The sequence below is a fragment of the Dasypus novemcinctus genome, chromosome 4, assembly GCF_030445035.2.
Source record: "Dasypus novemcinctus isolate mDasNov1 chromosome 4, mDasNov1.1.hap2, whole genome shotgun sequence".
In the NCBI taxonomy this organism is placed as follows: Eukaryota; Metazoa; Chordata; class Mammalia; order Cingulata; family Dasypodidae; genus Dasypus; species Dasypus novemcinctus.
The window spans coordinates 154,999,202-155,024,252 of record NC_080676.1 but is presented as its reverse complement, the minus strand read 5'-3'; the positions used below and the strand labels follow the sequence as shown (position 1 = coordinate 155,024,252).

The 25,051-nt window shown below is 43.0% G+C and overlaps 1 protein-coding gene across 1 annotated transcript in view; it reads left to right on the top strand.

Annotated features, from left to right (window-relative positions):
• The first annotated feature begins 24,235 nt into the window (after positions 1 to 24,235).
• The window catches only part of LOC101441572 (potassium voltage-gated channel subfamily E member 1), a 44,363-nt gene continuing 43,547 nt past the window's right edge, over positions 24,236 to 25,051 (top strand). The window contains exon 1 of the mRNA XM_004474470.4: positions 24,236 to 24,358. The gene's annotated coding sequence lies outside the window, so the exon portion shown is untranslated. The remainder of the gene's footprint in view (positions 24,359 to 25,051) is intronic.

Sequence of the window (25,051 nt, the reverse complement as noted above, 5' to 3'; positions counted from 1 at the left end):
GATGTGTCATGATGATGGAAGAGAGTGTTGCTGTGGGGGAAGTGGGGGACGGGGGCGGTGGGGTTGAATGGGACCTCATATTTTTTTAATGTAATTTAAAAAAAAAATAATTTTAAAAAAACAAAAAACAGGTGGAATCAGGCAGAACACTTCCTATGCCATTGATTGAATGAATCTCTCAAATGGGTTTTGACAGAAGACATTTGTGATCTGATGTTAAGCAGATTAGGGCCATCTAAGAAATGAAAGTCGGTCTCTCAAACTTTATGCTAAATCAGATTGATGAGAAGAGCTTAACATTTCCTACAACTATTCATACTCAGGCCATAAAAATTGATTTGCCTTCAGCAAGTGTTCAGCATTCTCCATTTCCAGAATGACGTGTGAATTAATGCACACAGAGATTGGCAGTTTTGAGAGTTTTAATTTTAGGTGAAAAAATACAGAACTCACTAAGTCAATGGATTTTATCAAATATTAAATTATAGAGGATGAAATAAGCTATGTGGGCACATTATGGCTAAGAATGAATGGGCAGCTGGAGGATGTCATACTGAACAGCATTTGCAGAACCCTGTGGCATGTTTACTTTGATATAATATTGAAAGTGCATAGCAAGTGACATTCGTTTAAGAGGCAACAATTCAGAGGAGGAAACTGCAGAAGTAATTTACCTTGAAATTATTTGGGAACAAGCTAGAATATAAATAAATAAGATGTGCCTGCTTTCTTCCCTGTGTTCTGATAGCCTGATCCTAAAGGGAGTAATTTCGAGTGTGCTGCCCCTCCTGGCAATCTTTAATTCCCATCTGAAATTCTCACTCTTGTGACTCACCAGAAGTGACAAGGCCATCAGGCAGAGAGATTTTACTTTCACACACCTCATTTTCTTCAGCTGTCCCTTGCCGCATTCGTGAAAGGTCATTTCAATCACAGTTATGCTGCTGAGAAAAGAAGAAATTATTTGCCAATGATTGAGATGTGGCACCTACCTTCAGCATTGCTTTGCCTTTCACGATTCTGAGTTGGGATTTCATCACTGCTCTACACGGCAAGTGGGAGCCCACGTTTCCTCCTCCTAGGTGACCTCACACAGGCGCCCTCTACCTAGAATGTTCTCCCACTGCTCCCAGCCCAGCCTAGCTAACTCTACAATGTCATACTCACCTCTATCAGAATTTTGAGCAACTACCTCTGGAACTCACTCACTGACTCACTGATATTGTGCAGGTCCGGCACCAATGCCTCTTCCCCAGACAATCGTTCCCAGCAATTTCTTCTCTTATGTCCCCATAGCCATTGCTTTTTTTTCAGCAGGCGGAAGCAGGATGCCCATGGCTCTTTTTTTTTTTTTCTAAAGACACATTCATTCAGCCTCATGATCAGACTATTACATTTAGCAATCAACAGCTGCCCATGGCTCTTAGCAGACAGCTAGGAAAGGGAAGGAAGGAAGGGAGGGAGGCAGAAGAGAGGATGGAAGGGAAGGAGGGGATTTCAGAGGCAGAGAAGTGAGAAATCATTGAATAAAAAGCAAAATAAAAAATAAGACATGTTCCCCTTCTCCCTAGTCAGCAGAGCCAACAAGCAGCTCAGTGCTGTAATCCAGTGAATTATCAGGCTGCTGGAGCAACAAGACAGACAGATATAATTGTGTTGGGGTAAGATAATAGGTGAGAAAAGAAAATCCCTTTTGTCTTTGTTTCTTCTTAGAACAGGATAATTGCCCACAGGGTAAGTGGCTGGGAAGGGGCACTGTGTTGGTTTCCTGGCTGCTCTAGCAAATTCCACACAGAGGGTTGGCTTAGAAAACAGAACCGCGTTGGCTCCTGGTTTCAAGGCGGGGAGGTGGGCCTCCTCCCAGGACCATTAGCAGCATTCCAGCTGACCGGCAGGCCTTGGGTTTCTTGGCCTTCCTGTCACATGGAGACATCCTCTCCTCTCTCTTCCTGGTTCCATTGGCTTCCAATTTCCAGCTCTCCTCATGGCTTTCTCTCTTATAAGTCCTCAAATAGTAGGATTAAGACCCATCCTACTGGACATTGCATGTCCTCCCATGGCCCACTGGATGGAATGTGGGATAGTATGGGCTATGATGCGGACCATTGACCATGAGGTGCAGCGGTGCTCAGAGATGTATTCACCAAGTGCAGTGAATGTCTCATGATGATGGAGGAGGTTGTTGTTATGGGGGGAGGAGTGGGGTGAGGGGGGTAGAGGGTATATGGGGACCTCATTTTTTTTTAATGTAACATTAAAAAAATAAAGGAAAAAAAAAAAAAAGACCCATCCTGATTCAGCTGGTGTATTTGTTAGGATTCTCCAGGGAAACAGAACTGACAGGAGATACCTGTGACTAGTATATGAGAGTTTATAAAATTGTCTCATGCAACCGTGGGGATGCACAAGTCCAGATTCCATAGGCAGGCTGAAAACCAGGGGCACTGATGAAGGTCCTTGATGAGCTCCCCAGGAGACGCTGACTGTCTGAAGCAGAGATAGAAATTCTCTCCCTGAATGCTGAAATCACTTCTCCTTTGAAGGCCTTCAACTGATTAAATGAGATGTCACAAGTAGCCCAGAGCTTGCTTGATCAAACAACTGGTCACTGTTACCTGGCTGAGTTGACATATTACCTAACCATCACAGCTGGGCACACCTTACCTAAAAATAACATCTTTGTAGTGTCCTATTTACAATGGTTCACACCCACAGAAATAGGATTAAGACTATATTCTGGGGTACATAACCCAATCAACCATCAGCATCAAAGAATTTTTTGGACTGATGGAAATGTTCTCTAGCTTCATTGAGCAACATGATAGTAAGTAACACAGATGTATACATTTTTCAAAAACTCATCAGGGTGGATACCTAAAATGGAGGCAATTTGTTACATGTATGCCTCAATAAAGTTGACTTAGTAAAATATGAGGATAGAATTATGAGAGGAATAACATTTTTAAAATCTTGGACAATGGACAAAAGATAGGGGAAGGTCTTAGTTCTCATCATATCCTTTTTTTTTTTTTTAAGATTTATTTTTCTTTATTTCTCTCCCCTTCCTCCCCGCCCCAGTTATCTGTTCTCTGTGTCCATTCACTGTGTGTTCTTCTGTGACTGCTTCTATCCTTGTCAGCGGCACCAGGAATCTGTGTGTCTTTTTGTTGTGTCATCTTGCTGTGTCAGCTCTCCGTGTGTGCAGCACCACGCCTGGGCAGGCTGAACTTTCTTTCACGTTGGGCGGCTCTTCTTACAGGGCACATTCCTTGCATGTGGGGCTCCCCTATGCAGGGGACACCCTTGCGTGGTATGGCACTCTTTGCATACATCAGCACTGCACATGGGCCAGCTCCACATGGGTCAAGGAGGCCCTGGGTTTGAACCGTGGACCTCCCATGTGGTAGGCGGACACCCTATCCATTGGACCAAGCCCACTTCCCTCATTATATTCTTTTAAAAACATGCTTCTGGTATGTAGTGCTTTAAAAACATTCATAAATCTGCAAGGCAAAGCAGCATAGCATCCAAATTAGACTGCGAGCATTCTAATTAAGCTGCTTTTCTAGAAGAACTTGATGTGTCCATGACAGGTTGTTATATTTAAAATCAAAGTGTATTATACTTCTGAAATTTAGTATATAACTGATTTCTCATTTGTTCAGAACCAGTACCTTTCCACTTCAAGAATAATGTTCTTCCACATATAGTCAATGGAGGGTACAACTGACTTTAGAGTGTCTTTAAAATCAATTCACATTCTCACGAGGCCTCAGACAGCTCTGAACATACCCCACCTTTATTTTAAAAATATCTATTGAGATGACATGAGCAAATTTCTAGAAATGCACAACCTACAATGACTCTGGTATGCAAAGGGGGTTCAACATAAAATCAATTAATACAACATACTACATTAACAAATCAAAGGGAAAAAAACCAACATAATCATCTTGATGGATGCATCAGCATCCTTTCTTGATGAAAACACTTCAAAAGATAGGTATAGAAGGAAAGTTCCTCAACATAATAAAGGGCATATATGAAAATCCCACACCCAACATTATACTCAATGGGGAAAGGTTGAAAGCTTTCCTTCTAAGATCAGGATCAAGACAAAGATGCTCACTGTCACCACTGTTACTCAACATTGTGCTAAAAATTCTAGCTAGAGCAATTAGCAAGAAAAAGAAGTAAAAGACATCCACACTGGAAAAGAGGAAGTAAAACCCTCACTATTCACAGATGACACGATCCTATATTTAGAAAATCTCAAAATATCTACAGCAAAGCTATTAGGGTTAATAAATGAGTTCAGCAAAGTAGCAGGATACAAGATCAACACACAAAAATCAGTAGTGGTTCACATACACTAGTAACGAACAAGCTGAAGAGGAAATCAAGAAAAAAATTATATTTAACAATAGCAACAAAAAGACTCAAATATCTGGGAATTAATTTAACAGGAACGTAAAGGATCTGTATTCCAAAAACTGCAAAGCATTGCTGAAAGAAATCAAAGACCTAAGCAAATGGAAGATCCTTCCACGTTCACAGATTATAAGACTAAACATTATGAAGATGTCAAGTCTACCCAAATTGACTTACAGATTCAAGGCAATACTAATCAAAATTCCCAACAGCCTACTTTACAGAAATAGAAAAGTCGATTAACAAATTTATTTGGAAGGGAAAGAAGTCCCAAATAGCCAAAAACCTCCAAAAATAGAAGAGCAAAGTCAGAGGACTAATGCTTTCTGACCTTGAAGTATATTATAAAGTTACAGTGGTCAAAACAGTATGATATTGACATAAAGTTGGACACATTGATCAATGGAGTAGAAGTAAGAGTTCAGAAATAGACCCTCACCTCTATGGTTAACTGACTTTTGATAAGCCTACCAAGCCCAATTTTCTGGGACACAACAGTCTCTTCAACAAATGGTGCTGGGAGAACTGGATACCATAACCAGAAGAATGAAAGAGGACCCCTGTCACACTCCCTATATAAGAATCAACTCAAAGTGGATCAAAGACCTAAACTTAAAAGCTAGGACCATAAAACTCCTAAAAGATAATGTAGAGAACCATCTAAAACACCTTATAATAAGTGGGGGTCTCTTAAACTTTACACCCAAAGCACAAGCAACAAAAGAAAAAATAGATAAATGAGGCTTCTTCAAAATTAAACACTTTTGCACCTCACAGGACTTTGTGAAGGGGTAAAAAGGCAACCTACTTGATGGGAGAAAATATTTGGAAATCACGTATTAACAAGGGGCTAATATCCATGATATACAAAGAGATCCTACAACTCAGAAATAAAAAGACAAAACCTGAATAAACATTTTTATAAAGAAGAAATACAAATGGTGAAAAAAAAAAAAGACATGAAAAAATGTTCAACGTCACTGGCTATTAGGGAAATGCAAATCAAAGCTGCAATAAGGTATCATTTCATACCTACTAGAATGGCCACTATTAAAAAGACAGAAAACTACAAGTATTGTAAAGGATGTGGAGAGATAGGAACGCTTATTCACTGTTGATGGGAACATAGAACGGTACAGCCATTGTGGAAGTCTGTTTGAAGGTTCCTAAGAAAGTTAGATATTAATCCGCCATGTGACCAGGAAATACCGCTACTAGTTAAACACCACGAAGAACTGAGAACAGTGACATGAACAGATATCTGCATACCAATGTTCCCAGCAACATTATTCACAATTGCCAAAAGATGGAAACAACCCAGGTATCCATCAATGACAAATGTGGTCTATATACCTGATGGAATATTCTTCAGCTGTAAGAAGAAATGAAGTCGTGAAGCATATGACACCATGGCTTGCATTGGATGTAAGGGACAAGAGGGGTCCTGGGAGAGCAATTGGAGAAAATTGCCAAAGTCTAGGCAAGAGATAAGGGTGATCAAAGAGACAGAGATAGTGAGACCTCAGATTTGGGGCATACAGTCGGTTCTCTATTCACAGTGATTACACTCTCTTTAAAGTCACCCTGAACCCTGAATTAGTGAATACCGAACCACCGCCCCATGAACCTCTGATTGTGCTATTTTCATCAGCCAACCAGTACATTACCATGTTTTAGGTGTGCTTCTGCTCAAATTCACCTTCTGGAAAGGATATTGTTGACTCATTAGCCTTGAACTCCCAGCCAGCAGCATTATCACTCACACCTGAGCAAAGCTGATCTAACACATGTATTTTCTCCATCGCAACCCTTCTTGTACTTAGGGACACTAGACAGTACTTCAGCGCTATGCTTGGGGACCATTTTAAACAACAAAATTACTGATGAAAAATAATAATAAACCTGGCACTCAGTATACCGTGAAAAAGACTCTCATTTACAGCATGCGAGCTGAAACAAGAAGACAGAGTGTCCCCTTGTTCAACCTCAGCTGGGAATATACCCATTGGGTGATTCAAGTTTTCCACCTCTCTGTACATGTCTGTGAAGGGCCTTGAAAGTGCTGTGAGTATTGATTTGGGGGTTACAGATTAATTTTAGTGCTTAGGCAAATTCTCAAGTAGGGAATCTGCAAATAATGAGGATCGACTGTATTTGAGAGTAGGGTTGATGAACGTAGTGCTGGCCTGGATGTGCACATACTGGGACTGGGGAAAAGATGGTGCTTGTAAAAAAAAAAAAAAAAAGAAAAGGGTTCAGGAATGACTCTGAGGTGTTTGGCTTGAACACCTGGATGAAAGGTAATACCTCTGACCAAGATGCAATAGATTGAGAGAGAAGCAGATTTGGAGAGTGTATTAGTTATCTATTGCTGTGTAACAAATTATCCCCCAACTTGAGTTGCTTAAAGCAACACACATTTATCATCTCACAGATGCTATGGGTCAGGGATCTGGGCCTGGCTTACCTGGGTCCTCTGCTGTGGTTTCTCATGAGGATGCGATGAAGGTGTTGACCAGGCTCCAGTCACTTCAAGGTTCAGCGAGGTGGGGTTCCTCCCAGGCTGCTGGCCAGAGGCTGCCCTCAGTTCCTTCCAAGTGGATCTCCCCATCGGGACAAATGAACCCGAGAAAGAGCACGAGCAGGACAGACGTCGCTGTGGTTTGTAACCTTTTCGTGGAAGACACATCCCATCGTTTTTGCCATGTCCTATTCTCTAGACATGACTCGCTAGATCCAGCGACGCTCAATGGGTGGGGATTGCACAGGGATGTGAATACTGGGGGGGTGGGGAAGGTGGGAATAATTGGTGGGGAGGGAGCCATGTCAGGAACTGCCAGCCACAGAAGGGTCTCGCTCAGGGCTTGTGAAGTTTGAGATGCCTCTTAGGCATCTGTGGCATCTGTCTTAATTTTCCAGGACTGCCATAACAAAGTTTCCCAAAGGGGTGGCTTAAAACAACAGCAATCTGGTGTCTCACAGTTTTGGAGGCTGGTTGTCTGAAATCAAGGGGTCAGCAGGGCAGGCTTCCTCTGACATGCTTAAGGTTTTACTGTGGCTCACCAGCAATCCATGGCATTCTTTGGCTTGTGGCATAACTCAATCTGCCTCTTATCTCATGACTGTCTTCCCTGTCTGTCTGTATATAAATTCTGCCTCTGTCACATGGCTGTCATCTCTGTCTGTCTGTCTCTCTGTATCCAAATTCATAAGAGCACCAGTCATATTGAATTAAGGTCCATCCTAATCCAGTTTGGCCTCATTTTAACTCATAACATCTTCAAGATCCTCTTTCCAAATAGGATCACATTCTCGGGACCAAGCTTTAGGACTTGATCCTGTATCTTGGGCGGGGCGGGGAGCGGGGGAATAACACACAATTCCAGCCAGAATAACATTCAAATGGAAGGCAGAGTGCACAGATGGCTGTATGTGGTCTAGTCTTCAAGGACTGAAGGCTCAAATGACAAGCTTTTCATTTTGCTTCTTCTGAGGCAATGATGTCCTTCACCGCTTGGTGAGAAGCAAAGGACTTTTGGGGATTTCATGAAGTTCTTCCATGAGCCTGAAGAGCCACTGTCTTGTATCGAACATAACTAACAGTCTCATTTTATAAAATGCTGTATGAATTGCTAAAGTGTCTCTGAAACTCAGATAAATTGAAAAGATGTCTCTCTCCTTGAACTTCCTTCTTAGGAACTCTCTGAACCTGGGGCTTGAGCCCCGTGAGGAGGCACCTTCAGAATTGCTCTAGCATTGGCAAGCATATGGTCTTCTTTTGCTCTGCCAGACACTGTACTAAACCATTTCCATATATCATCCCATTTAATCTGCACAACACCAAAGATATGTGTGCTTTGCCCCAACTTACATTTGAGGAAACCAAGGCACAAGTGTAAAGTAAACTTACTCAAGGTCACCCAGCCAGGAAGTGGTCAGGAGAAAATTTGCACCCACATTTGTCTGCCTCCAGAGCTGCTGCTCTTCACCACCATCCCACACTGCCCCCTAATACTGTAGGTTGTGGTGGCTCATGTCCAAAGTTGGTCCCCAATGACTCACAGCTGCCGACATTTATGCTCTGGTGAGTTCCACTCCCACACTGAGTCTCTGTAGGCCCTGAGACTTGGTTTGACCACAGAATGTGGCAGAACGGATGCTCTGCCAGTTCTGGGCTTAAGGAGGTCTGGAATTTTCCACTTCCCTACTCTTGGGAGCCAGCGACCATGTAAGAAGACCATGTGAAGAGAGAAGCCATGTGAAGAGGCTGTGGAAGACGACATCCTGGGGAAAGAATGATGGCAGGGAGGAGCAGCAGGGACCCAGATAGGTGAGCAAAGCAGCCATCTTGGATGTTCCAGCAAAGTGGAGCCCCTGAGACTAGATGGGGAAAGAGGGATTGCCAGCTGAGGTCAATATCCCCAGAGTAGTGTGTCTGAATGCAATGGAAGTTGTTTTTATTAAGTTCGGGGTTGTTTTATTATCCCAGTAGATAACTAGAACACCGGTTTAAATCTTACAGCTGATTTAGCACTATTGGCAAAGCATAAACTGTTCAGACTATAAGAAAATACGCTGATTCTCCCGTTAGTGAAACATTTATATATCAGTTTTAAAAGGGAGGGGGGAAAACTTCTATTTGTATTGTGGTTCTGACCATTTATAGTCACTTCTATGGATATTTTTGTAAAGTTGTCCAGTGGAGTGGCTGCTTCCTACCAATTGTATAGTTCTCTTAGACTATATCTCTATCATAATGTTTGATTATTCTTAGCCCTTTCATTGTGTTACTTCCTAGGTGTTCACAGATTAGCTCATGTGAAACCAAGGCAAGACTTTAACTCTTTGTGTGCCCTAGAGAAAGATGGCGTATAATTCCAAGTGTGTAGGCACCATCCCTGCTCTAAAAGTCATTCTAAAAGCCAGAGAAAGTGTCTTAACATTTTTCCAATATGTGTCAATGTTGCTGAGTCACTGGCAGCCCACCCACCTGGTAAACCTGGGCCCAGTGGGGTTTTGAGGCAATGGCATGGCTAAGGCAACAGGGCCCATTCAAATTGTCCTCATCTTCATCTCTCTTCTCCTTATGTTAGTCCTCTCGTGGGGGTTGTCATTGAATTCCCCAAGAGAGATATGTGAGGCAGACCTGCGGGATGTGCATCTATATCACCCCCCATTAAAGAGGGGCTTTATACCTTAAGTCCTGATTCGTGTATGTGAGCCCAGGCTCTTGTTTTCTTCTCACTCTTCTACCCCACCCTTCCTCAAAAATGTCAGAATTGTGTATCCAACTGAGCACATCATCCCTCCCTTCATGTCTATTCCACAACCTCTGTCACCCATTCCACATTTCAATCACTTTTTTTTCCCCTCTTTTTAATTTAATTTAATTTAATTTTTATTTATTTCTCTCCCTTTCCCCTCCATTGTCTGCTCTCTGTGTCCACTTAGTGTGCGTTCTTCTGTGTCCACTTGCATCCACTTGCACCCTCGGCTGCACTGGGAAACTGCATCTCTTTATTGTTGCATCATCTTGCTGTGTCAGCTCTCCATGTGGGCGGTGCCACTCCTGGGCAGGCTGCGCTTTCTTCGTGCAGGGCGGCTCTCCTTACGGGGTGCCCCTTGATGGCATGGCACCCTTTGCACACGGCCGCTCTGCATGTGGGCCAGCTCACCACACGGTCAGGAGGCCCTGAGTATCGAGCCCTGGACCCTACCATATAGGAGGCAGACACTCTATCAGTTGAGCCACGTCTGCTTCCCTCAATGACTTTATTTTTTTAAGATTTATTTATTTATTTCTCTCCCCTTCCCCCCAACTCCGGTTGTCTGTTCTCTTTGTCTATTTGCTACGAGTTCTTTGTCCACTTCTGTTGTTTTCAGCGGCACGGGAATCTGTGTTTCTTTTTGTTGCATCATCTTGTTGTGTCAGCCCTGTGTGTGTGCGGTGCCATTCCTGGGCAAACTGAACTTTCTTTCACCCTGGGCGGCTCTCCTTATGGGGCATACTCCTTGCGCATGAGGCTCCCCTACACGGGGAACACCCCTGCGTGGCATGGCACTCCTTGCGCGCATCAGCACTGCGTGTGGGCCAGCTCCACACAGGTCAAGGAGGCCTGGGGTTTGAACCGCGGACCTCCCATGTGGTAGGCGGACGCCCTAACCACTGGGCCAAGTCCGCCGCCTCCATCACTTCTTGAGATCTGGTTATTCATCTTCCAAATACTTTTAAGATATGCCCCTTCTGATCCGCCCCCAGAGCCACTTCATTAACTCCGCCCCTCATGCCTTCTCATTAGAATATAAGCAAAGCCTCCCCAGTGGCCCTCCACCCCATCCACTCCTCACAGCACTGCCAGGGAGCATGCTAAAATGCATATCCAATCAGATGGCCACCTATCATCTTCAAGCCCAAGTCCACACTTGGTCTCCTAACTTCCATCTTCCCATGGAGACTCCAGACACAATGGGGTCTCTGCTCTTCTCTGGGGGCCCCATTTTCCTGCACCTCTGTGTCTTTGCCTGCAATGTCTTCCCTGACTTTCCAGCTCCTCATCACTCTCTAGGCCCCTTCTGAGACATCACATCCTCTGCAGCCTTGCCTGGCACCCACCAACCCTGCCAGCCAGAGCCACATGCACCACTCTGGGATCCTGGGAAGCCATCACTGTCACCAGCATGACCCTCCCCACACTGAACTGTCCATCTCCCCAGTCAGTCTGCAAATTCTTTCAGGTTTCTCAGCACCTAACAGAGTGCTGGGATGAAATAGCCACCCAATAAATATATGTTGGATAAATTGCTCACAACCCAACTCGATTCTTTTTTCCCTTCCTCTTTATAGATGTGGATCCCCCCGAATGCTATGGAGGTGTGCATAGTGGAACCTTAGGCAAAGTGGGTGATTCACATAAATATTTCACAAGGGTTGTTTTCTCAAGGGAGACAATGTACTCAAACATGGAAACCATGGCCTGACTTTTCCCAAGTGTCTCCAGGATAGCCTGGCTGCTCATCCCCTGTGCCCTCTGGCTGGGCTCTTGCCATCACCTGTGCCAGGTGAGTAAAGATGAAATGAGAAATCATAGAGTGATGAGAAAATATTTCAAAGACATGATTAGCCTAGAAACCCAGCAGTTTTCTGAGAAGTTGTCTCCTTAGAATGAAGAGCTTAGACAGCGGGATATTTCTAAGTTACAGACTTGAATAATGGCATACTGGGGCAAATAATTCTGATGGCACAAGAACAATTCCTTCCTGAGAAATTCTTTGTAGATGCCAAAGAACAAAATGAACCGCTAATGTAAAGCATTTATTTATCATGTAATCACTTATACAAGTCAGCTGACAATAGTATATGTTGGAATAATTTCTAACTAATTTTCTATAAAAACACTATTGTAGTTAAAAACATTTTCTCCGCAGAACCTTCTGACTTATTGTGTCAGCCAAGCATCTCGATTCTTTTCTGAATTCCACAACTGGTGGAAACTCTGCATGTCCTGGGTTGGGAATGACTGTTGGAGACCCCCTAAGTCATATCCTTTTGTGTGATCTGCTCTGACCTCTCCTGAGCTACAGCAACCAGTGAGGGCATTTGCACTTGGTATTACAGGTAAGGAGGGGGTGGAGATTTCTGCAAGAATCATACGGGGACATATCATCCAGGAAGGGCAGGAAGTCATTCCTACCTTTAGGAATCATGGGGAGAAATCTGAGAATGTTGGTTTGCAACCCTATTGTCAACAGGTCCTGCCCAGTCTTTAAGACCTGGACAAGATGGTTTCAGCCCCAATTCCATAGCTGAGGAAGTCCTATGTCTCACGAAATTCCTGGTGACTCCTGGGGTTTCCACGCTCTCCACCTGGCTCTGCCTCTTTTGTCCCATAGTTCCCAGGTCACAGAGTTCTGCTATGCCATCAATTTCCACCAGAAACAAAAAGGACAGAAAGAAGATCTTTGGTTTCGTTTTAACAGCTTTATTGAAATATAATTCCCACACCACACAAATCACTCCCTTTAAAATGCACAATTCAGCGGGTTTGGGTATAGATTGGTGCAACCATTATCACAGTCAACTTTAGAACATTTTCATCACCTCAGAAAGAAACCCCACACCCTTTAGCTACCAATCCCCGACCCACTACCTCCTCCCTGCCCAGCCCTAAGCAGCCACTGATCTCCTTTCTGTCTCTAGATGTTCGTATTCTGGAATTTCATATGATGGAATCATATAGTATGTGGTCTTTTGTGACTGCTTTCTTTCACTTAGCATACTGTTTTTAAGATTTATCCATGCTGTGACATGTATCAGTACTTCATTCCTTTTTATTACCAATTTGGGAAGTGGATGTGACTCAAGTGATAGAGCTTCTGTTTACCATATAGGAGGACCTGGCTTTGATCCCTGGGGCCTCCTTGTGAAAAAGAAGAGAAAGCATGCCCGCATGGCAAGCCAGTGCCCATGCGAGTGCCCGCCTGGTGAACCGGTGAGCACGAGTTCCACACAGTGAGCCACTGCCCGCACAAGTGAGTCACACAGCAAGACGATGACTCAACAAAAGAGAGACAAGGGGAGAGTCAAGGTGAAGCACAGAAACCAGGAACTGAGGTGGCATAATTGACAGGGAACTTCTTTCCAAATCAGGAGTCTCCAGGAGTGAATCCTGGTGAATCCTAAAAGAGAGAAAATGAGAAGAGAAGACAACATAGACATCAAAAAAACACACACAAAACCAGCAGGGTGGGAGGATGGGAAGGTGAAAATAAATAAATAAATAAAATCTTAAATTAAAAAAAGATTACATTGTGTGGATAAACCACACTTTGTCCAGTCATCATTTGATGGACATTGGGTTGTTTCCCCTTTTTGTCCAATATAAATAATGCTGCTATGAACATTTTTGTACAAATTTTGGGGTGGACATGTGTTTTCACGTCTCTTGGATGTTGTTCCAAAAAGAGATATTGATTATGTTTATAAACTGGTCTGTTCTTCTGGGCATGATACCCTTTGATTGATTTAAATTCAAAGGCTTTCTGGAAAGAACTTTTTAGGAGCAATATTTCCATAATTTGTTGAGCTGCATTTTTCTGTTATTTTATTTTATTTTATTTTGAATTTGAAATAAAGTTATTTAAAAAAATTAAAAAGCTTTATGTTTACTTGATTAAATCAAGATTTGGGCTTTGATTTGACGATGTCATTAGGGCACCACAGTTTGAGTCCCCGCCCCTTTTGTGAGCTAATATAAACAGATACTTAAGAACACAGAAGTAGATACACAGAAGAACAGAGGGAGCTCCATAGACACAGTAGAGGGCTTTGATCCTGCGGTCCTGGGAAGAGAGGAGTCATTCACCTGGTAGTTTGCAGCTGAGCAGGCCCTGAAAGAAACGAACCCTCCAGCCTACAGCTGAGATTGGAAGAAACTGGGGCCTCAGAGCCTTAAGAGGAAAGAGGAAGGCTGACCCCTCGCAGATGTCACCACCCTCTTGCTTGAACACGTGGCAACAGGCTTGGGTGAGGAATTAACCTTAAGTTGAACTCTTTAGGGCCTTGTAACTATAAACTTTTACCTCAAATAAATACCCTGTATAAAAGTCAACAGATTTCTGGTACTTTGCATCAGCACCCCTTTGACTGAATAATACAGGTGTATACCTAGGATTGGAATTGCTGGGTCACAGAGTAACTCTAGGTTTAATTGTTTGAGGAACCACCAGACTACTTTCCAAAGTGACTGTATCATCTAACATTCCCACCAGCAGTGTGTGGGGGCTCCAATTTCTCCACCTGCTTGCCAACACTTACTACCTGACTTTGTGATTCTGGCCATCCTACTGGGTATGAAATAGTATCTCATCATGATTCTGATTTAAATTTCTCTGATGACTGATGATGTTGACTATCTGATGTGCCATTTCTTGTTTTGGTCTTGAGGAAAGATCCTCATCTCGCAGGACACAGGATTCGACCATCTCATGGTCCCTCTCCGTTCTCCTTACCCTCCATGCTCCTGAGCCTCCCCACCCTTGAACACATAACCAGGTTCAAACTCCTTACCCTCCACTACAGAGTAGCCTCTCCTTCCTCAGGGGCCCAGCAGTGGGGTCTGCTACCCCTAGGTTACTGATGCAGGCATTTTCCTGACTCTGAGAGGGCTTCTCAGACCAGCTGCCTAGATGAAAATGTCTCCATCTTCTTACATCTGTGTAACTAACACACGGGAGGGGCTTAATGATGGATAGTTGTTAGTATGGTTATGTGTTTGATGTGAGTTTACTGTTTTGGAGTGCTATAAATTCAAAACATGAGGAGCTTGACCAAAAATTCAGATGGAAGGAAAGGGTTTGTGGTCTATATTGCAATTTGGGACCCTTGAGTAGCCCCCTTTTCAACGATCTGCTTCCCTTAAAGTAAAACAAGTGTTTTCTAAAGAAAAAGGAAGATGAGAAATCCACCCATGCCTGATGTTAGCCATGGTGAGATTTTGATGGAAAGCCAAGAAATTCTAAAGCTGTGCCTCTTACAGAAAACTGGCCTAATAAAGAGTGTTGTGAACTCTTATCATGTGTCGATACGAGCCTTGGCTGAATTCCAGTCTTGGATCAGTGCCTTCAGACATCTATCTGCATGTCACATATGTCAGTAGAGAACAATAGACAGTTGGTATTCAATGCACTCTTGTTGACGGATAGAAAAGCCAGGAGGCCAAATCAGGTGGAGTCAGGTGAGTGAGGGTGGGGGGAGAAAGGTGGGGGTTTGGGATTTCCTAATCATGCAACAAGGTGAGTTTCATCCAGGTAGATCCAAAAGGAGATTATTAGGACTGACAAACAACAAGATTTCTAAGGTAAGTCTCCACCCAAATAAAGGATTGGACTTGTGCTGGGATGAAAGAAGCCAGTCTGGATTTGGGTCCTTATTCCTGATCAATGGAAAGAGATGAGAAGCCAGCACACTGGGTGACTTGGTCAAGTAGATAAATCTTTCCTCAGGCCAGTTCCTTTACCCATTAAATTCATTTATTCATTCATTCATCCATTCATTCATTCATTCATTCATATGTTCACTCACTCACTGGACAATGTTAGATGCAAGGAATAAAGGTAATCAAAATCTTCATAATCCATGATTGAATCAAAAGGAACGATTGGACCATTCTACCTGAGTGGACCCAAGAAAGGCTCCATCAACCAGGTGATGCTTATGTGGGCTCTTGAGAGATGGGAAGCCACCTGCCACATGTACCAAGAAAGGAAAGGTGTTCTAGATGGCTGGTACAACAACAGCAAAAGCACATAGAAGTGGCATGTTCATCTCCTCTGTCTCTAATTCCCAGGACATCAATGTTCCTCTTTTAACTGGGTGCAGGACTTCCAGGTGCTAACACCAAACTCAAGACCCACCTAGGGATTCTAGTGATCCCCCAGGGCTTTCAGAAGGTCACTGTTATTATAGCGGACATTGCTCCACAGTGTTGCTGAGGAGCATCTTGCCTGATATTACCAGATGCCATCTCTAACTCACAGAAGCAATGAAGGCACCCACTGCAGAGTGGCAGCCTGCTGAGGAGGAGATCAGAGTTCAGGGTTGAGTACTCATGTCTGAGCTCATTCCTGGGCACTGGCAGGTGGCCCACGTACATAGCACATTCTTCTACCTACCAACCCTTGCACCCCAGGCTCCACTGGTCCTTTGATGCTCCCATATGATCACCAAACACTGCCTCCCACATCTTGGGCCCAGAGACCATAAACCTTCTCTTATCCTCCTCTCCACTTCCATCCTGTTCTCAGGGTTCTGCAGGTCCCTATTTATAGGCCCTGAAATAGAACAGGGATGACCTCATCCTCTTTCGCCAACAACCGAGTGGTTACCTTTAGGAAAATAACAAGGGTTCAGACCTGGGGGGTGGGAATGCCTTCCCAGGACAAAGAGTCCCTGTTCTCAACCCTGACTCAAGCTAGAAACCCCTTCTCCATTCCCACCAGACCACTAAGCAGAGTTCGCAAGATCTACCTGAGTCCTTGCTCTCACTTGTTTCCTGGAACAGATTGCTTCTGTGTTTAAGAGGGTGGGTGCCCTTAGAAGATCAGTTTGTTTGGGGGCAGTTACCTATTATAGTGGATAACCTTGACTTGCCTGGTCCTACTCTCTGCTGTAATCTGGACACAAGGAGAGTCCCTGATCTCCCTTCCTGATGGCCTTCCAGCAGTCAGCTTGTTTGTGCTTACTAGACTGCTCCATCTTCCAAAGCACTGCATCATACACACACTTAGTTCCACCTTCACTGAAGCAAGAGGCAGCATTGCCAGACCAGAGCAAGTCCTGTAGCTTTGGACCAAGGGTAGCTGAGTCTGGGTGACATCCCCTCCTTTATTCTCCCCCGAAGTTGAGGTTGGTGGGCAATTAAGGCACCCAGCCTAAATCAAGAGGTAGGGGCTGGTTAGGTGTTCATCAATGGTTGAATGAACCATGGTACACCCATATAATAAAGCGCTATGCAGCCATAAAAAAGCATGAAGGATATCTCCACTAAATGCTCTCAAATGACTTCTGAGATACATTAAGTGAAAATAAAAAACTAAAATTAAATGTAAAAATAAAAATACAAATATAATAAAATTATAAATAAAAATTCAAATATATATACCAACATAGAAAATGTAAATGTAAAATATTTAAAAATATAGATAAGAATATATGCATATTTTCTTATTATTTTAAAGAAACACATGAAAGATAAACCAGAAACTAATAAAAATGATTAATCATAGGGGTGGATAAAAGTAGGGTGGAAAGATAAAGATGGGAGTGATAATTCTATCTGCACTTTTTTAAAAGTTTTGCCTTTGCACCAAGTAAATGTTTTACATTTTACGTTGTAAAAAAAATGAAATAAAAAAGAGTGAGAAGGCATTGCATATCCCCTGAGGTGATGCAGTACCACCTTTGCAACATCACCTGTGAAGGAGATGGAGCAGCAGCCAGTTTACAGAAGATACTGGAGAGAGAGGATTAAGTTAATATGACACAGAGGAAACTGAAAAATCTAGGATATGTGGGGCATTTTACAAGTGACCCAAACCCACAAAGTCATCAACAATTAAAAACACAAACAAACAAAACAAAACAAAAAACTTTTGTGAAGATCACCTGAGGAAGGACTTCACATCAAATTGCAAATGAGCCTCTGTTCCATCTGCCACTTGAACCTGGCCTTGTATGCGCTTCTCCAGTGGTTCAAGACCAGCTGTTAGTTTTGAAGCTTCTGGCCCCAGTGACAGAGATCCCCACCTTCCCCCTGATTCATATCAAACAATTTGGTGTTATCTTGATTATAAGAAGGGCTCAGTAGGGACCAACGGTTCCGGTCTAGGGTGCCTTTATGTTGGGAGGGGGACAGCTTGGGTTGCCCAGAATCTTAAAACAACTCAGACAAGCCCATCTGTAATGGAGGTCTGCTCCTCTCTGCTCCAAGGGTGAAAGCACCAGTATGCTTAAGCATGTCCCTAGAGTTTGGATAGCTCCTCCTGATGGGTGTTCAGTGGCTCCCTAGTACTTACAAGTGGGATCTATCTGGAATACATCATTCCCAGAGCCCTGGGGCATTGCTGGAACACACTGTCTCCAAAATGAACTAGTGGTTGAAGATCCAACAGAAGGGCTGCAGACTGGACAATTCTGCCCGAAACCCAGTTCTGGACTGGGTCCCGTAGTCCAAGCATACTGGCCCTCCTTCTATGCCCCATTTCCATCTCATGAGATTTCCCAGCCATAGCCTAGGCCAGGTTCCCACGTTTCCTTTCCTCATCCCACCCCCCTGAAACCCAACAAAGGGTTCCAGCCTTTGTGGAATTAAACTCAACCTTTGTGTTTAATTTTGAGCCTTAAACACAATGGGCTGATCCCCACCCCTGGGGAGAGAATGGCAAACAGTCACAGGCCTCAAGATGGTTGCCCACATCTCTGCCTAGAGCCAAGCCACTTGCTTTCTGACCCAGGCACAGGGACCTGCAGAGTTCACTAAGACAGCACCAGAGCTGCTGGGGCTCAACCAGAAACCCGGGTGCCCAGGCCCCACCCCAGGCTGATTAAACCAGAGTGACTTGGGGTGAGCCCAAGCATGGGCAGTCTTTAAAATTTCTCCAGGATTCTGACATCCCATCAAGGTTGAGAGCCAGATCACGGGGGTATCTTTAAGTATCACTGAATCTTGACCAGATCCTTTGAGCAAAGGGAAAGGAAAGGCAGAAGAAGATCTGGGCTTTTTGAAATCCTCCCTGTGGAGGGTGGATGGGAGGGCAGAAGGCACTGAGACCTCTCAGGAGAGGGTTGCCCTGAGCCAGATGAGGGCTACCTGGAACTGAGCTAAAACAATGGTAAGAGGAATGGGAAGAAGGGAATGAGTCTGAGATGAAGGAGGGGATTGCCCTCACCATCCCTAAAACTTGTCCTTTTCCACTTTTCTCTGGCTCTTCCTTTTCTGCTCTCTTTAAGACAGTCTCCAGAAGAACTGTCATTAGAGTTTGCCCCAAGCTCTTCAGGCAAGCATTTCCCTCCTTGGAGTGGCAGAAATACCTGGTTATACTACTCATCAAAAGTAATTCTAATAGGCATTCTGGATAATTTTTGCCTATTCTTGGTTTTGCAAATTTTTGTAATGTCATAACTTTATTTAGGTAAAGGAACAACAAATGTATGATAATAAAGATATTGTTAAACAATTTCTGCTCCTGGTTCACATTCTTGTGGCTGATTTCAAGTTCCTGGGATGGAATACTGGTCTTTAAACTCAAAGATTTCTTCGGTTTTCTTCCCCAGAGTTCCTAAGAGTCTTGGAAAGAGAATAACTGGGTTTTTCAATCTAACTGATAATATAATTCCCTAAGATGGAATATCAGGTCATTGGTATAGGATTTTGGAGCTGCAAGTGTCTGGATAAGAGTTTCCAGATGAGTTTCGGATGTGGCCATCTAATCCCAGCATTGGGCTTGAAATTGCTTCTGCCGAGTCCAGGACAGTGTTGGCTCTTCAGTTCTCTACTGGGGTGATACCCCCTAGAAGGGCTGAAAGTTTCTTCTCTTCCTACCTCACCCCATTAGATCCTGTTACCACCTTGGGAAGACTAAGGAAATGTTTGAAAATTCAACAAGAATGTCGAATGCTGTAACTCTTTTTACCAGAAAAACCTCCACCTACTTCCTCATCCTCATCTTACGAGCCTTTCAGCAACATTTGACCCGCTAGCCACCCCCTCCTTGAAACACTTTAATTTCCCGACTTCCCTGAGGAGAGTCTCTCCTGCTTCTCAAGCTGCCCTTCTCAGTCTCCTTTCTGGCCATATTGTCCTCTCTGGGCTTCTCACCATTGGAGTGTCTCAGGGCTTGATCATCAGACCTCCCTTCTCTAACTACCTTTCTCCTCTCCGACCTCATTAAATCATGTGATATTAAATTCCACCAACATTCTGATACCCCCGGTGTAGGCATCCAGCCTGTCTCCTCTCTGAGCTCGTGATTCAACATATAATGGCCCATATTTAGATGTGGACTTTGGAAGGCATCCCAAATGTCACATGTTCAAAAACGGTACTTGCTGATTTAGTCGCCAGCCTTCCCAGACCTGCAGTTTCTCCCCATCTTTGCCACCACAGGTAAGGGCACCGGCTTCTCAAGCAGCTGCCCAGACCACCCTGGCAGCAGTGCAGATCCCCCTTCTTCACCTCTCACAGGCACTGCCACGTTATGCAGAGCCGTTCAGCGACTTCGGACAGCTCTACTCCAAAACGTTTCTCAGATCTGTTTCTCTTCCTTTCCTCTGCAGCCACCCAAGTTCAAGCCCCATCAAGGCTTCTATGGACTTGTGAGTGCTCAGTTCATGCTGTTGAGTGAATGACTGAGCAGGTTCCTTGGTCTCATTGACCTTCAAGTCTGACTGTTCCCAGTGGCTCTAAAGATACTTGTCAGCAGATGTGATTTATTTTCCACAAAATTTCAAGATTACATTTCATGAAAGATATGAGGTTAACAAGGGACTGGTGAAATTCACAGGTCATTAGTCTTTGACTTAGAACTTGTCTGATAAAAAAAGAAGCCAAAAGTTTCCATACTGCAAAAATCTCTACATCCTCAGTATTAATTGCAAGATACTTGTTCTTTTTCCAAGGCTCTTATTGTTCAATACAGTGTTAGTTACATGTCCATAGAGTTTTCAATTCTGGGGATAATTTTACCCCTCTCTCTCTGTATCTCTTTCTCTTTCTGTCTCTGTGTGTTTGTCTCTCTAAACTAGAGATAAGAGACATTCCAAAACTAGAGACAAGTAGAGAATAGTATCATGATTACCCATGTAAGTAAATTCAACTGAATCACATTTTGCATATGTACTTCAGGATTTTTCAACAACAAAAAAAATTGTAGGTAGAACTGAGACCCTCTATATACCCTCTTTGATTCCATTTATTTTCCTCTCTCCCCAGAGGTATCACTATCATGAATTTGTTATTTATAATCTCATGCATGTTATTACACTTGAACTACATTTTGTAAATCCATAAGCAAGATATGGCATTGCTTTACAGATGATAAGATTTTAAATGGTATCATATTTTAGGTGTTATTTGGTAAACTGCCTATTAATTCAACAATTTTTTTTAGGTTTATCCACATGGATACACACAGCTCTGATTCATTCTCATTTTCTTTCCATCATTGAAGTTCATTGCCGAGAACAATTATATAGAAAAGTACACAAATGATGACTGTCAGGTCAGTTAATTTTCATAAAGTGAACAAACCCATGTAACAAACATGCAGATCAAGAAATGGAACATTCTTGCACACCAGAAGTCCCTCACATGACATCATTTGCCCCACTTCCCCAAAGGAAAGGCTTGTAACTTCTAAAGCCATAGTTGCTGGTTTAAAATCTTTATATGGAGAAGAGGATGTGACTCAAGTGATTGGGCTCCCATCTGCCATATAGGAGGTCCAGGATTCGATTCCCAGGACCTCCTGGTGAAGGCGAGCTGGCCTGAGTGGAGAGCTGGCCCACGTGGCGTGCTGGCCTGCACAGGAGTACTGGCCCTCACAGAGGGCTGGTGCAGCAAGATGACACAACAAAAAGAGACACAGAGGAGAGTTAATAAGAGATGCAGCGGACCAGGGAGCTGAGGTGGTGCAAGAGATTGAGCACCTCTCTCTCACTCTGGAAGGTCCCAGGATCAGTTCCCGGTGCCACCCAAAGAGAAACAAGCAGACATAGAAGAACACAACAGCAAATGGACACAGATTGCAGAGAACGAGTTTGGCAGCATTCTTTCCTATTCAATTTTTTGGAGGAGATGGAGTAAGTTTGGTAGATTAACTTAGAATGATTTGTAGATATCACCTTTGAAGCCATCTAGTCCTGGGCTTTTCATCTTTGGGAGGTTTTTGATGACCGATTCAATCTTTGTTTAATTTATTGCACAGTTATTTTGCTTTTTGAATTTAATTTAACATACTTTCTATTTTTCTTTTTTATTTTTTTGCTTGAAAAAAGGCTTTATTTTTACTTCATTTTTGAAAGATACTTTAACTGGATATAAAATTCCATGATTGTATTTTTCCAGCACTTTAAAAGATCCTGCTCCACTATTTTCTACCTCACATCATTTTATGAAGGAATGTCTTGCATTCTTATCTTTGTTCCTCTGTATGTAATGTGCCTTTTATTCCCCTGTCAACTTTTATGATTTTCGGTTCATCCCTGTCTTTCAGCAATTTGATTATGATGTACCTTGGTGGCATTTTCTTTGTGTTTCTTCTACTTGTGGCTTGTTGAACTTCTTGGATCTGTACATTTTAGTTTTCATCATATTTGGGACACTTTTGGTCATTATTTCTTCAGACATATTTCTGCCCCTCTCCTTTTTCCCCAGAACTTCAATTATACATATATTTGAATTGCTTGATTTTGTCTAATGGGTTACTGAGGCTCTGTTCATTTCTTTTACAGATTTCTTCTATCTATATGTTTTAGTTTCAATTGCTGTCTTCAAGTTCAAAGATCTTTTATTCTGTAGGATATAATGCGCAGTGAATTTTACATTTTTTTTCAGATGTATTTTTCACTTCTAGAAGTTCCATTTAATTTAAGATTTATTTTATTTATTTCTCCCCCTCCTTGTTATTTTCACTTGCCGTCTGCTTTCTGTCTGTTCACTGTGTGCTCTCTGCGTCTACTCATCTTTTTTGGGGGAGGCACCAGGAACCAAATCTGGGACCTCCCATGTATGAGAAAGGCACAGAATTGCTTGAGCCACCCCCTCCCAACTTGTTGTGCCTCTCATTGTGTTTCCTCATTGTGTTTCATCATTGCCTCATCTCATTGCTTCATCTTATTGTGTCAACTCACCGCACCAGCCCACCATCGTGTCAGCGCGTTCTCTTGGTCGGCTTCTTTAGGAGGCACCAGGAACCAAACCTGGAACCTCCAAATGGTAGGTGTGTGCCCAGTTTCTTGAGCCACATCCACTCCCCTACATTCCATTTTTTAGTTTCCATTTTTCTCATGGAAAATGGAACATTTATGCTCTTGTTTTCCTAAAAATCCTTGAATATATTTTTAATAGCTATTTCAAAGTTCACATCTGTCATTTTCCTGGGTCTGTTTTTGTCCTGAGTCTTGTGTGGATCACATAAAATTAAGTTCTTAGGCTAACCCATTCCTGGACATGTAAACCTAATGTATGTGGGAAATTTTGGTTAGATTCAGTTAAGAGATCTTTTGATTTTATTATTTTTGATTAAGTTGCTTCAGTTAAGGGCCTTTGATTAAACAGCAGGACCCAGGGTGGGTACTAATCCTTTTACTGGGGTCTTCTATAGACTGAGGACCGAAAGCAGAGACAAACCGAGAAAGAGAGCTTCCATTTTACCCTGCCACATGAGAGAGGACTCCAAGATCTCTTACACCTGAGCTCCAAAAGAAAGCGTTTCCAGATACTGCTGCCATGTGCCTGATCATCCACAGTTAAGCTTGGGGAGAACAAGAGCATAGAGGAAAGATGAGATTGGCAGACTGGCCACTGTGCCTTGCCATGTGGCAGGGGTCCAAGATCACTAGCAGCTGACTTTTGGGGAAAGAACTTCACCTGTTGCCCTGATTTGAACATTTTCACAGCCTTGGAACTATAAGATTTTACCCGTATAAATTTCTATTATAAAAGCCAACCCATTTCTGGTATTTTGCATTGGCAACCTTTAGCTAACTAAAACACTTCTGTTGACTAAGGGTTTTCTTCTGGTGATGGGTCACATTTTTGTGGTTCTTCCCATGTTTGGCAATTTTTTATTGGATACTCAGTAACTTGTGAAAGCTAGAATTTTTATTCCTTAAAAGTATTGGACTTATTTCTGAAAAGGAGTTATTAGTTTCAGATTAGTTTCATCCTTTTGAGACTTATTTTTAAGTTTTATTAGGGTGAGTTTATTCTAGAGCTATTTAGCTTACTGGTAAGGCAAATTACAAATGACAAAACTTTAGTTACAAAATTTACATGGTGAACATCAGGTGAATTTCCTTTAAACTTATTACTTCTTAGAGCTAATTTAAGGTACTGCTTGATTATTTGACCAATTTAAGAATTATTTATCAAGTTTAGAGAATAAATGTTTACCCTTATTCGTAAGGTTTTATTCAAAGCAATGTTGACACATTCCTTGCTACCAAGTGCCAAGTACTCAAATAACTATTCAGATAAATAGTGCTTATTATAGAATCACAGTAAACATTCAGTATCTGTGGCAGAGATTGCAAATTTGCGTTCCAAAATCTATTCTTTTCTTCCTAGAACCACCACATTAGCTGAGCCCATGTCTGTCCAAGGAAAAACCTACCTTCTCAATCTCCTCAGCAGCTAGGAATGGCTGAGTGGTAAGTACTGGCCAGTGGGATTTAAAGAAAACTTACATGAGCTGCTTTGTACCAGAAGTGTGTTTACAGGGCAGGTGGTATGTTTATTTTCTCTTCCTGTTCTTGCTTCCTGGAACCCCAGCTCCCATCCACTAGTTGCTAAACCTTTAGTACAAGTAGAATTGTTCTGGTAAAAGGTCCATTAATGGCACCCTTGGCCCAGATGGAAGGGCACGCTGTGGGGACTGAGGGGCTTCCGCAAGCAGAGGGAGGAGACGGAGGCAGCAGAGCAGCTCTGGTGACAGGTGGGAGCAGATCTCCAAAGCCAGGGCAGGTTGGATCAGGAAGAAGAGTGGGAAACAGGGATGGGGATCTGGCAGGCTCCTGTTGCCTGTCCCTCTTCTCCTCTCATTTTTCTTTTTTTTCTTTTTTTTAAAAAGCTGATTTTTAAAAAAGATTTATTTATTTATTTATTTCTCTCCCCTCCCCCCCACCCCAGTTGTCCGTTCTCTGTGTCTATTTGTTGTGTCGTCTTCTTTGTCCGCTTTTGCTGCTGTCAGTGGCACGGGAATCTGTGTTTCTTTTTGTTGCGTCATCTTGTTGTGTCAGCTCTCCATGGGTGGCACCATTCTTGGGCAGGCTGCACTTTTTTTCGCGCTGGGTGGCTCTCCTTACAGGGCGCACTCCTTGTGCGTGGGGCTCCCTTACGCAGGG